Source organism: Acomys minous (assembly GCF_964271855.1).
Source record: "Acomys minous genome assembly, chromosome: 13".
In the NCBI taxonomy this organism is placed as follows: domain Eukaryota; kingdom Metazoa; phylum Chordata; class Mammalia; order Rodentia; family Muridae; genus Acomys; species Acomys minous.
In genome coordinates this window covers 66,794,376-66,808,094 of record NC_140495.1, presented here as the reverse complement: position 1 = coordinate 66,808,094, position 13,719 = coordinate 66,794,376, and positions in this window count along the sequence as shown.

Genomic DNA, 13,719 nt, shown 5'->3' with positions numbered 1-13,719 from the left:
TGGCAAACACAGGCCTGCTTGTTTTTGTTTAGTTACTTGGACCTTGACTCGTTCCTGAGATAAAACACCAAAGTACAACAATCAAAATTCAGTATTTGGATAATACATCCAATTAGGATTTACCAACTAAGCCTAACATACAGTGCCCCCTTTTCTCCTGAAAACTCAATTCCTTCAGAAACAGTCTTTTATGCTTCTTTTGTTTTCTTCCTATCATGTAACTGTTATTGCTGCTGCCTCTGCTGCTGCTGCTGCTGCTGCTGCTGCTGCTGCTGCTGCTGCTGCTGCCGCTGCTGCCACATTTCCAGCCTCCACAGCCAACCACTGCTTTCCTCTGCAGGGTACTAAATCTCATTTGTGCTGAGAATGTGGTGTCTGGGTTTGTCCTGTACCAATTCCATCAGTAAGAGTGAGCCAGGTGGTACTGGTTTTGTAGGAATGAAGGGACCATGAGGAGCAGCTGAGGTTTGGCACTGAGAGAGACAAGCAGAGGCCATTGGTGAAGGTGTAAACTCCATGGCAGTTGAAGACCTAGACTGAAGTGGTCATGCAAGATGTTAAGACTTGACACCATAATTAGAGCTTATGAGAAGCTACTGTTAAAACTGCAGCCCAGTTAGAGCAGTAGATCCCAATGCTTTAGAGAGGTCAGTACCCTAGGAGAAGTACATGAGCAACAAGAACAGCAGCAGTGAGGTGAGCCAGCCGTAGCTTTAAATACATGCTTGGGTGATGCAAAGGGCACAGATGGAAAAGTGACTCCAGCTCCTTGGAAGATCCCAGATGCTGGTGAGTGAATGCCAGAGAATAAGATATTGACTTATGTACACTGTGGCAGTTTGGTTTCCTTGGTTCAGATTGTGACTGTGTACTGGCTCTGCCTTTTGGAAGGAACTTAATTTAATTTTGGTTTCTATAGGAGCCCATAGCTGAAACACATTGAACATTAAAACTGAACTTAGATGAGTAGAGAAAATGGATATTCTAAAGAGACTAATATTTTAATGTGTTTGAATATTTAGTAATTTTCAATTTAATTATGTTTTTAATATGGAATGTTGGGTATGAACCAAAATGAAAATGTGTAGCATAACAGTTGTATGTTTTGGTGTCAAGGTGACAAAGGGTCAGTTGTGACGGCTTGTCTTATGTCAACTTGACAAACAAACTAGAATAATCAGAAATGAGAAAATCCCAACTGAGAAAATGTATCTAAAAGATCAGTCTGTAAATAATTTTATTTAGTGATGAAAGAGTTCCCATCCATTGTAAGTGGTTCTAATGAGAGTGATCACTAAGGAGTGTGGGGTTGTGTGGTTACATATGGAAAGGAGCTCAGATGAGTTTTGCAGTTATCAGTATACACCATATGAAAAAGAATCTATTCCCAATAAAATCGATATTTTAAAAAAGAAAAATATACAAGTTAATTAACTTACAAAGTATGAGCTCCATAGCCTTATTAGCTAATAGTTTATTTCTTTTTCTGTTTGCACGTTTTAAGAATGCACTGACCACTTCCACACATCCCTTCACTTTATTGGCCTTTCTCTTGCCCCTGCTTTTCCAATACCTTTTGCTGATTGGAGCTTTCTGCAGTGATAGGCGCCCTCTCCAAAGTCATTTCATCCGTGTAATACTAGCCCAACTTCATTCAAGTAATTCCTCCCAAAATATAATTATAGCAAACTGGATTCATCTACATTAGCTCTAATTTTAACACCAAGAGCACACATACCTATCCCTACTCATGAGGGGGAAAATGGAGCATTTATTTTTCTGAGCCTGGGCACCTTCACACAGTCTCCACTTCCTACCATTTACCTGTGGAATTCATGAGTTAATTTTTCTTTACATTTCAATAATATACCTTTGTCTACCTGCACCACACTTCATCAATTATTCAGATGTTGGACATCTAGATGGATTCAAATTCACAGCCATGGTAAAACCAGAAGAAATTAGCATTGACTTTCAAATATTGGTAGGGAGGGATAAAAATTGAGCCTGCTTGACACTGTGGCCAATGAAAATGGGTTGGCTTGGAGCACTGTTGTTAAACAATAAATTCTGTCACTGTAGACAAAGAAGAGTCCACCTATTTCAGTGGTTCAATATACACATAACAATAGGTGTTTTTCCTCACTTATATTCCAGAGTCATATTTTTATAGGAAATCCATACAGGCCCACACAAAAGTGTGCTGTACAAATCTCCTTGGCAAGATTTATTTAATTTATAATAATTTATTCAGATTATGTCCTGATATTATACCTTATCTTGAATTTTCCAGTTCCCACACTCTTTCCTTTTTCTGCCCTATTCCCAACCTAAGGCCTCTGACAGAAGAGGACCTCCTTCCCCAATGCATGACCCCAGCCATTCAGGTGTCTTCCAGATTGCCTGCTACTGCTTCCTTTTTAGGCTGCCAGGCCTCCACATCAAGGTGATATGATCAAATCAAGGGTACCAGAGTTCATGTCAGAGGCAGCCCCTGTTTTTCCCACAACCTAGGAATTCAAGTCTTTCTTCCAACTAAAAGTATCCACCACATTAAATGTTTTTAATCAAAGAACTTAAAATATACTTACTAAGGAAAATAAAAGTAATGCTCAATCAAAAATTATGGAGAAATCATTAACTAAAACAATGTTTCTACTTTCAAAATAGAGTAACATCATGAGAAATGTGACTCTCAAGTGATAACTTTGTGTTTTGGAATCCTTTTACTGTTGCAGTTAATTTTTTTTAAAAACATTTTTATTAATTTATACATATTACATCTCAGTTGTTAGCCCATCCCATGTATCCTCCCATTCCTCCCTTCCTCCCACTTCCCCCCTACTCCCCTCCCCTCCCCTAAGTCTGTGTCTGAGGGGGACCTCCTCCCCCTGAATATGCTCATACGGTATCAAGTCTCTCCTTGGTGACCTATTATCTTTCCTCTGAGTGCCACCAGGCATCTCCGTCCAAGGGACATGTTCAAATATGGGGCACCAGAGTTTGTGTGAAAGTTAAATCTCCTTCTCCACTCAACAGTGGAGAATGTCCATTGGCTAGTCCGGGTAGGGGTTCAAGGTTTTTACTGCCTATTTTTTCCTTGGCTGTTGCCACAGTTTGCGGAGGACCCCAGGGCCCAGACTCGCCTGTAGTTTTCCAGGACCCACTGGATCCTTCCATTTCCTCTTTCTCCCAGGCTTCTCACACCTAAAGTTTCAATAGGATGTCCTCCCCTCTTACCCACTATTCTGGTAGGTACAGTTTTTCATGGGGATGTACACCTTGGACTAGTGTCTCGATATAAGTGGTGGCGCACACCGGTAGGATTTGCTGAAGGAGGCAGAGGCAGGAGGATCACGAGTTCGAGGCCAGCCTGGACTACACATTTGAGGGTGTGGAGAAAGAGGAACACTCCTGCATTGCTGGTGGGAATGCAAACTAGTACAACCACTTTGGAAAGCTATCTGGTGCTTTCTCAGAAAAATGGGAATAGGGCTTCCTCAAGACCCAGCTATTCCACTCCTTTGAATATACCCAGAGGATGCACTCTACACAACAGGGACATATGCTCAACCATGTTCATAGCTGCCTTATTCATAATAGCCAGAACTTGGAAACAACCTACGTGTCCCTCTATAGAAGAATGGATAAAGAAACTGTGGTACATTTACACTATGGAATACTACTCAGCTATTAAAAACAAGGAATTTCCAAAATTTGTGGACAAATGGATTGAACTAGAAATTGTCATAATGAGTGAGTTCACACAGAAGCAAAAAGAGCTAAATGGCATTTAATGTTTTAAGACCAGTACTATAGGGATTTACTCTAGGACTCTGTGCTATCTAGACTCTGGTTCTTGGTCACACAAGCACTGTCAGGTATGAATTCCATATCATGGTAAAGGGTCTCAATTACAATCAGACATCAATGGGGTTCCTTCCACAAGGTTGATGCCAGAGCTACCCATTGTCTTGCCCAATGCATCATGTTGTTTGTTCATTTCTACAGGACCCTTGAGACAACAACTCAATGGGATGAAATCCAGTCCCAGTTCTTGAAGCTTCCTTTTGTGACAAGAAAGGGCCATGAGAGGGTCAGTCTCCTACATTGTTTGGAGACTTCATTAGGCTTGCCTTCACATGTGACAGGAAGATTCCATCCTACTGGATTTCCATACTGCCCCTCAAATGCCTTTCAGCTCTCCCTGTTCTTTCCCCATTACCTCCCACAATCCCTTGTCTGCTCTCCCTTGTTCCCCTTTGTGGTTCCAAGACCACAGATCTTAGCAACATATACTTTGGGTTCTGATCACGGTTCTGCAAAATAGATTCTATTTCTACAAAATTTCACCCCAGGTTTTAGTCTACATTGGTGCGATTCCTACTTTATATTTTATTATTTCTTCTTTTTTTTGGAACCTGACTTTTCTATAAAAGGTATTTTTGTCGAGGAAATATGTGACAATTACTATAAATTTTTCAGGGGTTTAAATAGTAAACTTTCCTTCTGTCTTAAAGGAGACTTGGATAATGTTGGAACTGTTCAGACCTTAGTTATTCTTGGATATGGATACATTTGTTTTTCCTGCTTTGTGAAGCAGATATGAGCTTTGGTTGGCCAAGAACAGAGTGGCATACATTAAGAGAATAACAGGAACTAGAATTGCATGATCAGCGTATGCTCCAGGTCACAACTCTCTGGATGGGACCAAGTCGGATAGATCTTGCTAAGTTGGGTGAGTAAGACGAATGCTGTCAGTGCTGAAACATCAACATTTTTGATTTATCTATTCAGTGAATATTGGACCCTGTCTGTACCTTTATCACTGTTCCCCAGTCAGTATGAGGACAATACATTTCTCTTCTCTGTTTTTGTTAAAATTACTTTCTGCCTAGTTATTTTGTGTAGTCATGCTTTTAATGCATGCCTGCTTAACTTTACTCACAATTATATGAAATATCTGGCTGTATAACACCATTCACTTAGACAAGTTTTAGAAACACTTTATTCTAAGCTGCTCTTCCAATCCTTTTGCACTGGCTTATTTATACTGCGGCAGTTCCATTCAGTTATATCAGTTTATTATATGCATTTCTACAGTATACAGTTTTCTTCAAAAATCTTGAAGTCCATTTAAACGTACTATAGAAAGCTATCTCAATTAAGCATTTGTAAAATTTCTTCAGCCTATATCCCGGATACTTCTGAGACTGAGGCAGTGTGGGTATAAGTTAAGAACATCTGTGATTCTCCTACTGTGGGATTTTCTTTAAAATATCACTGAAGTGTGTGGGTTCTGCAAAAGCACTCATTTATGAAAAATAATGAAAACTGAAAAATAATTTCAGGCAACTAGAGACTAAATTGTGACAAATGAACTGTTTATTTTATTTTTGAGACAGGATTTCTCTGTGTAATAGTACTAGCTGTACGGAAACTTGATTTAAAACCAGGCTGCTCTCAAAACACACAGAAATCCACTCCTTCATCCTCCCAATTACTGGGATTTAAAGAAAGCACTTCCAAGCCCAGATGTAACATGCTACTTTAAATCAGGTTATGGAATGAAAAAGATGAGGCTATGTCTCTGGAAGATATGAGCAAGGAGTGTATGAGGATCCAGAAGACCTGGAATGTTTTCTCGATCTTTGGAATTGATTGGTGTCCATAAGGGAGGACCAAAGGAAAAGACATGACAGATCACTGTGGAGTTGTTTAGACTCAAATTTTGGTCAGTAACTACAACAAAAACAACAAGCAGTGAATTTGCAAGAGAGCATTACAGAGTACATGAGAAGGCTTGAAGGGAGGAAAGGGAATGGAATGGTATAAAAAGTTTAAAATACTTGATCTTTGATGATAATGCCAGGTTACCAAGAAGAGACTTGATACCCTATGAGCATATACAGGGGGAGGTAATCCCCCTCAGGAACAGTCATAGGGGAAGGGAATAAGGGGAAAATAGGAGGGAGGGAAGAATGGGAGGATACAAGGGATAGGATAACCATTGAGATGTAACAAGAATAAATTAATAAAAAAGGAAAAAAAAAGATAATGCCCTCCATTGTCATTCAGCCAGTTAAATTTTTGAAGCAAATTATATGACTTTGAATCCGGCCTGGTGGTGCACTCCTTTAATCCCAGCCATTTGGGATTAATGTAAGTCATGTTTATGTGTTCAAGAAAGAAGGTGAGAGCAGCCCATGGTAAGGGGTCTTTAGCAGCACCTAAAGGATGAAGGACTTGGTGACTCATTGAGAACTGATATTTTGTGCAATGAACAGAGGGTGTTTAGACCTTAATAAAAATATCAAACAATACATCTAACAAGATAGGGATTAAGGTAGCTCAAATACACTAGATATATGATTAATTCATTTTGATTCCATATTTTTATTGAAGGTAAAAACTGAAAAAAATATTCCAGTATTAAAAAAATTCTCATATCATGCAAATGTTCCTTATAAGATCTCACTGCTAATGTGTCTGTATATTTAAATCTGCATAATCACAATCCTGGCACCCGCATTCACATCCATTATAGGTGAAAGCTATAAACAGGAAATAGTGTAATAAGAGATGATAGATGGGAGAAAGTCATATCCCACTCTCCACTCTACTGTGGAGAGTGTTCTGTCCATTGGCTAGATCTGGGTAGGGGCTTAAGGTTTACCGCCTGTATTGTCCTTGGCTGGTGCCTTAGTTTGAGCGGGACCCCTGGGCCCAAATCTGCCTATCATAATGTTCTACTTGTAGGCTTCTAGGACCCTCTGGGTCCTTCTACTTTGCCTTTCTCCCATGATTCTCTCATCTAGAGTCTCACTAGAATGTCCTCTCCTCTGTCTCAGTTTCCTGGTAAGTGAAGGCTTTCGTGGGACATGCCCCTTGGGCTAATATGCAGATATAAGTGAGTATATACCATTTGAGTCTTTCTGCTTCTGGGTTAGCTCACTCATTATGATCATTTCTAGCTCAATCCATTTATCCACAAATTTCGGGAATTCCTTGTTTTTAATAGCTGAATAGTATTCCATAGTGTATATGTACCACAGTTTCTTTATCCATTCTTCTATTGAGGGACACTTTTGACCATGTCCCCTGGAGGGGGAGACCTGGTGGCACTCAGAGGAAGGACAGCAAGTTACCAAGAAGAGACTTGATACCCTATGATCATATAGAGGGGGAGGTAATCCCCCTCAGGAACAGTCATAGGGGAGGGGAATAAGGGGAAATTGGGAGGGAGGGAAGAATGGGAGGATACAAGGGATGGGATAACCATTGAGATGTAACAAGAATAAATTAATAAAGGAGGAAAAAAAAGACCTAAAAAAAAAAAAAGAGATGATAGATGTAGACTAAAAAAAAAAAAAACTCAAAATTGAATGTTTTTTCCTGTTTCCCTGTTGAGGGCAGAGGAATAGACCTGGGCAAAAAGATAGTAGGAATTCTTTAGCCATTGCAAGGACACTTCAAGACTATCAGTCACATCCTTCACTTGTGAATCACACCAATTAGAGGCAAGGTGGGCAAGATGAAACTTGAGAACTCCACATGGCAATGGTTCCTTCGTTGTGTCCGTGCATTGTCAGCCAGAGCTGCTGTGGCGTGTCTTCTATTAATGTGTAGGTTGCCTCTGTGTCCCATGCACTGCTTACATCAACCAGGACATTTTTCTTTGCTTAGTTTCAGCCATGGCTTTATCACCAGTGATGTTATTTCTCACGGTTCTGCTGCTGTCGTCAGTGCTCACGGAAGGCAGGGTAAGTTTCAAATGGAGAGTTACCTCAAATGTACCTGACAAATTTGTAAAATGGTACACTAAATAAAAATACAGAAATCCTGATGGTTTGGTGGTTACAGCATTCTCACTGTGGTCTTTCAGGAGTTAAGGGCTCTGGAGATAAAAGAGTATGGTTGTTCTCTCCCCCACTGGCACCTATGGCTCCTACTAGTGACACATGGGATATGAGCGCATGAAACGGGACATGTGACACAAATATATGGCACTTGGCAGATATCAAATAGCCATAATAAAGGGCTTGAGATACGTGTCAGTGAGTAAAGCATTAAAAGTTGAGTTCAGATAAAAAAAAAAAAAAAGCTTATACTCTACTGCAATTATAACATTCTGAAACGTGAGGCAGGGTCCGAAGAATCCAGCAGCAAACAAAGCACCTTGTCTCAAATAAAGATTAACATGAGGACCAACAGGCAAAAGTACCTTTTAAAAAATTTTTAAAATTCACTAATTCATACCATTTATATCCTCATCCTAGCCCCTCACTTCTCTTTTTCCAGCCCCGCTCTCGCTCTCCACCACCACTGTTGCTTCCTTATCCCATTCCTCAGAGGAAGGGAGACCCATCACTACCCCACCTACCCTGGCTCATCAATTTGTACCATGACTGTGCACATCTACTTTCCATGGGGTCTGGTGGGGCAGTCCCACTAACACGGAGAGAAAATCAGACAACAGAGTCCATGTCAGAAACAGGCCATGCTCCCCTTACTAGGAGACCCGCATGAAGCCTGAGCTGCTATCTGCTACATCTGTGTCGGTGTCCTAGCTCAAGTCTATTCATGGTCCTCGGTTGGGGCTTCAGTCTCCTAAGGCCCCTTCTGGGCCCAGGTTAGGTGGCTCTGTTGTTCTTCTTGTGGAGTTCCTGTCACCTCCAGCTCCTTCTGCCCTTCCCCCAACATTTCTAAAAGACTTCCTACACTTTGCCCAAAGTTTGGATGTGAGTCTTCACATGTCTTTGGATCCACTGCTGGCTCTGGCCTCCCAGAGGACAGCTATTCTCGGATCTTTTCTGAGAGCATAACAGAGTGCTTACATAATTGCTCTTAGTCAGAAGCCTGAACACTGCTATGTAAATTCAACCTTATATCTTGTCCAGAAAATTCACAAGCATTTTCATACCCCTGCACTTGATGCCCACATACAGATAATGCATCAACTTCAAACAGCGCTAATAGCTCATCAGTTGAATTTCTACCACTATTCTGAGCAAACGGAAAAACAGCCCAGTCACTAGACCAATTTACTGTCCCCACATAGACTAGATTCTCTGCTAGTATCTGAGAGCTGGATGTTGAGCAGCCAGCCTTGTTGTGTTTGCTGCAACTCTATGAATTAGCACTGGTAGAATACTGAGTGGGATATCTGCTCTGGAATTATCCTAACCCTCTCTCTCTTCAGCTAACATGGGTGAACAGAGATCCCTGTAAAGTCTACTGTAGGTCTCTTCCCATGATCTACATCTTGTATAAATACAACGGATAGGCTTGTTTTTTCTTGTACAACATGTTATAAACAATATCCTCTTCCTCGTGCTCTTGCACAGGCTGAAAACGACTCCTCCCCCGCTGCTGGCCACAAGACAGATCACAAGGATGGCTTGAAGAAGACTGACTACCAAGGTGAAGTACATATCAGGCCAAACCTGAAGAGCTTCCTAGTTAACATCTATAAATTCCAACTATTCCCTGAAGATGAGGATATGTTAAGCCTGTATGAAATCTTGTTTGCCCCAAGCATAATTTTTCCTCAGGAGCATCAACGGGACTCAGTAACCTTCAGGAGATCTGCCAATCAGCTTCCAAGGCACAGAGTCAGGGTCCTAATGTACATATTTACAGGAAGAGTCAGGTATTCTTTTGGTGCTTTTAGATACTTTGATTTCAGGAGATGATTAAGTAGAGGCCTCCTGGTGTCTAACCTGCTGAGCCACTTGCTGTGCTCTTTTGCCAGTCCTACAATCTCTTTAGATAACCACCAATAAAGAACAGTATATTAACACAATAAATTAGCCTCTCCTTCCTCCAGTTAAATACTGAAAATGGCCAGAGGCAGCAAAGAAGGGGTTCTGAAGAGACGTAGAAGGAGAAGGCAGCTAGAAATTAGCATCTCTTCAAAAGCCAATGGCCTCACCTTCCTTTCTGTAAATTCTCATCTTATTTCACAGCAGATTCCCAATAAGTTCCTCATAAGCCACTTACTTTTTCTCACTGTAATCTGATAAAATGTGAATGGAAATGCTTTATGCTATGAACTGTAGAGCTTTGTAGTTATACGAAATTAAATGTCAGGTTATCCCTTTAACTTGTCTTGATAATGTATATAAGATACATTTGATCCCACCTCTCAGACTCTCTTATTTCCCTCGTCTCCCATGAAGTGCAAACTCTCTTCCCAATAATTTATTCCTCTGTCATGACTTTTTGTTTTGTTGTTTGAGAAGGCACTGTGTTTAAGCAGGGATACACACAGGGTTATGTGTATAAAGTGACTCCTGGAACAACGCAAATCACCAGTGGCTAAGACACTGAAGATACTGACTCCCCCTACTCCAGAAGCTATCAACATGTAATGACTTCCTGGAAATGGCCTTTGTCTCTCTTTTATCTATTATTGAACTTTGATAAGCTCAGTATTGTGCATAGCCTGTTCATACAAACCTTTGTCCATTTCTCCACATAGACAGAGAATAAGTTGAGATGGATGTTCATATTCGTTCAAGTCAGTTCATCTCTTACAAAGCTGATAAAGCACTTGTTCTTGAAGACAGGCCTTTATAATCAGAACAGCCTTTACATGATATTTAGATGGCTGCTCCTCAACTCCTACCATCCTCTCCGGGAGCAAGTACTCCTCTACTTGCTCATTGTGCATACTAGCTAGAACATTTGATGTCAGCATTGAGCTTGTGAGGGTCTACTCAGAGAATGCCTCTGCTTGATACTTTTGTCACAGAAAGGCCTAGTTGCAGATGGAAGCTTCCTAGTCTGTGTAGCTTTCCATGGAACTTTTGATAGTGGATTCTTGGCAATTGATTTTATTTTTATGTATATCATGTACAAATTTATACAAAGTGATTTACCATGAGATTTTGAATTTTTAGTTCACTTGAGGATTTTCTACTTGACAGGACAGACTATCGGCTACCAAGCTTTATTACCCAATTGAAGACAGTACAATATGATTTCATTGTATATTATAAATTGTAGTTTCATATGCATTTTTAAATTTTTTACATAGAAATTCACATAGTATATTAAGGAAGGAAATAAATCAGTAAGATAAATATCAAAGCTTTTAAATCTGCTAACAGTGGTTTTCTGCAAATAAATGGGAAACAATAAAAATTTTATCAGTAGATTTATATTACATAGGAGATATATCTCATTGTAAAATGTTACTCAAACACTGTTCTGAATGCAGAACTTTTTGGTCTTTTCCCTAAATAACCCGGCATCACAAACTTCTAATTCATTATAAACAGACTAATCTGTAACACTATTTTTACTAAAACTCTGCAATTCTCTCACATGAAAATGTATCATTATCTATTCTAGTATAAATTTTCTGCTGCTAAAAACCGTAGTTTATTTTTTAGTAAAACCATAATCCACTGTGTTTTTTGTGTTTGTTGTTGATGTTGTCTGTTGGCTCTGATTCTTTAACTATTCTACTTTATTAGGGATTTATTAATGGCATGTACCTCCCTTACTACCCGACTACCCTAATTAGGAGAGAAAGGAGATTAAGGGAAACAAGAATGAAACCTTATGGGTATCAGTTCTGTGGGACAATTTCCCTGGCATTCTTCTCAGGAATCTAGCAGATCATCTATCTGACAGAAGAAGCCAAACTGTCTATTGAACTATCTTGGAAGTATCCACCTATCACAGCAGCCAATCTTGAAACTTCAGGTGCCATGGGCAGTAACGTCAAATCTCCCTCTCTGGTTCCCTAATTTTTCTCTCTTCTCTCTCTTCCTCCTCCAAATCCATGGTCGTTTTCTGCCATACAATACACTGGCAGGAATCGCCTGCCCTTTGTATTTTGTCTTGAGCTAATACTTCCTTCCTCTGAGTCTATAATAAGATGTTTATCAGTTTGTAGAGACAAAGTCTGAGTGAGGTCAAGCATCCCAAGACTGTTTTCACCTTGGGCCCAGACTAAGGCAAGATTACATTCTCTTTACATTGTTTGTTGGTCATTGTTGGGGTTGTGGTTTTTATGTTTCATTCTTTTAGAGTGGTAATAAAGGAGTATTAGCCACATCTGATTCTCAAAAGGACAAATATAGAAAGTCAGTTCACAGGAAATGAAGACATCTCTATTTGGGCTCAGTGTTCCAGAAGCTTCAGTCCAGTTGGTTCACTCTAGCCCACATTAGTCCTCAATCACTGACATGACCTAGTAGAGACGCCAACCATCCACTATACTTTGGATTTGCCTTAGTAAAATCCTTGTTCCTATTATAATCACTCATCCCATAAGTGTTTTTAATCAAAGAACCATAATCTACACTAATGCTTAATAGAAAGAAGGAAGTAATGAAAACTCAACACAAGGTTATGTCAAAACCCTATGGCACAGGATCAAATGCAAATAATACAATTTTTCCTTGTTTTAAAATATCTTTTTCTCTCAGATAATACTTCCCTAGCAGTCTTCCCTTCTTCAGATCTTCCCAATCACTCTCCCCTTACCCCGGATCCACTGCTTCTTCACTTTTCTTTCAGAAATGTGCAGGCCTCCAGGGATAACAATTTAACAAGGCCTAACAATAAGACTAGGCACAACAATTATATCAAAACTAGACAAAGCTGATCAATAGGAGGAAAACGAACCCAAGATCAGACAAAAGAGTCAGAGATACCATTACTCCCACTGTCAGGAGACCTACGAAAACCCAAGCTAAACAACCACAGGTCATATAAAGAGGAACTAACACAGACCAATACAGACCCCATAACTGCTGCTCCAGTCTCAGTGAGCCACTGTGAGCTCTGCTCAGCTGACTCTGTGGGTTCCATGATACCCTTCTTTACATGGAAACAAACAGAAATGGAAAATTTTACACTGGATGATGGTAATCTAGACCCAGAAAGACAAACACCAACATATTCTCTTTTATTGATAGATACTCATTCCATATCTTAAGATTTTGCTATATAACTTGAAGTCATGGAACAATCTGGGAAAACAGAAATGGACCATAGGGACAGGAAGTGAGAAGGGGATGCAGGGATGGGGACAGGATAATACTGATGTTATGAACATATTAAGGAGAAAATGCAAGGGCTTTAACTGGGAGGGGAGAGAAAGGTAATGCAGGAGGAGAAGAAGCAGAGAGAAATCAATAAAGCTAATATTGTATACTCTTTATCCTTCTAGCTTATGATAGAATTCCACAGTGAAGGCAACTTATAGATAAGGGTGTATTGAGGTTTGTGACTTGAAAAACACAAGAGTCTATGGAGGCAGAGCAGAGGCAACAGGCATGGAGAATGACCTCAGTCAGAAGCAGAGGTAGATCAGTGGGAATGAGATGAGTCCTTGAACCTGAAATGCCAGCCCCAGTGACTTATTACCTCCACCTCACCTCCTAGAGCTCTCCAATCAGAACCACCAACCTGGAACTGAGTGTCCAAATGTCAGACCCGGTGAAAGAACTTGCCACTCAAACCACCTTAATGTACAGAGAAATAACACATACAATGTATGTCCCGATACAAATGCACATATACGTTTAATGGAGTAACATTCCATCAGGTCACAGTGCTCTCACCAACAGCCATTAACTATCTAATGAAAATGCCAGTTTCAGTCATGGCAAAACTTCCCTCAGGTTCTTGATTAAAGAAATAGAGTTGTCTCCCAAAAACAATATGTGCTATATCCTTGCATGGATGACTTGTTGAAAC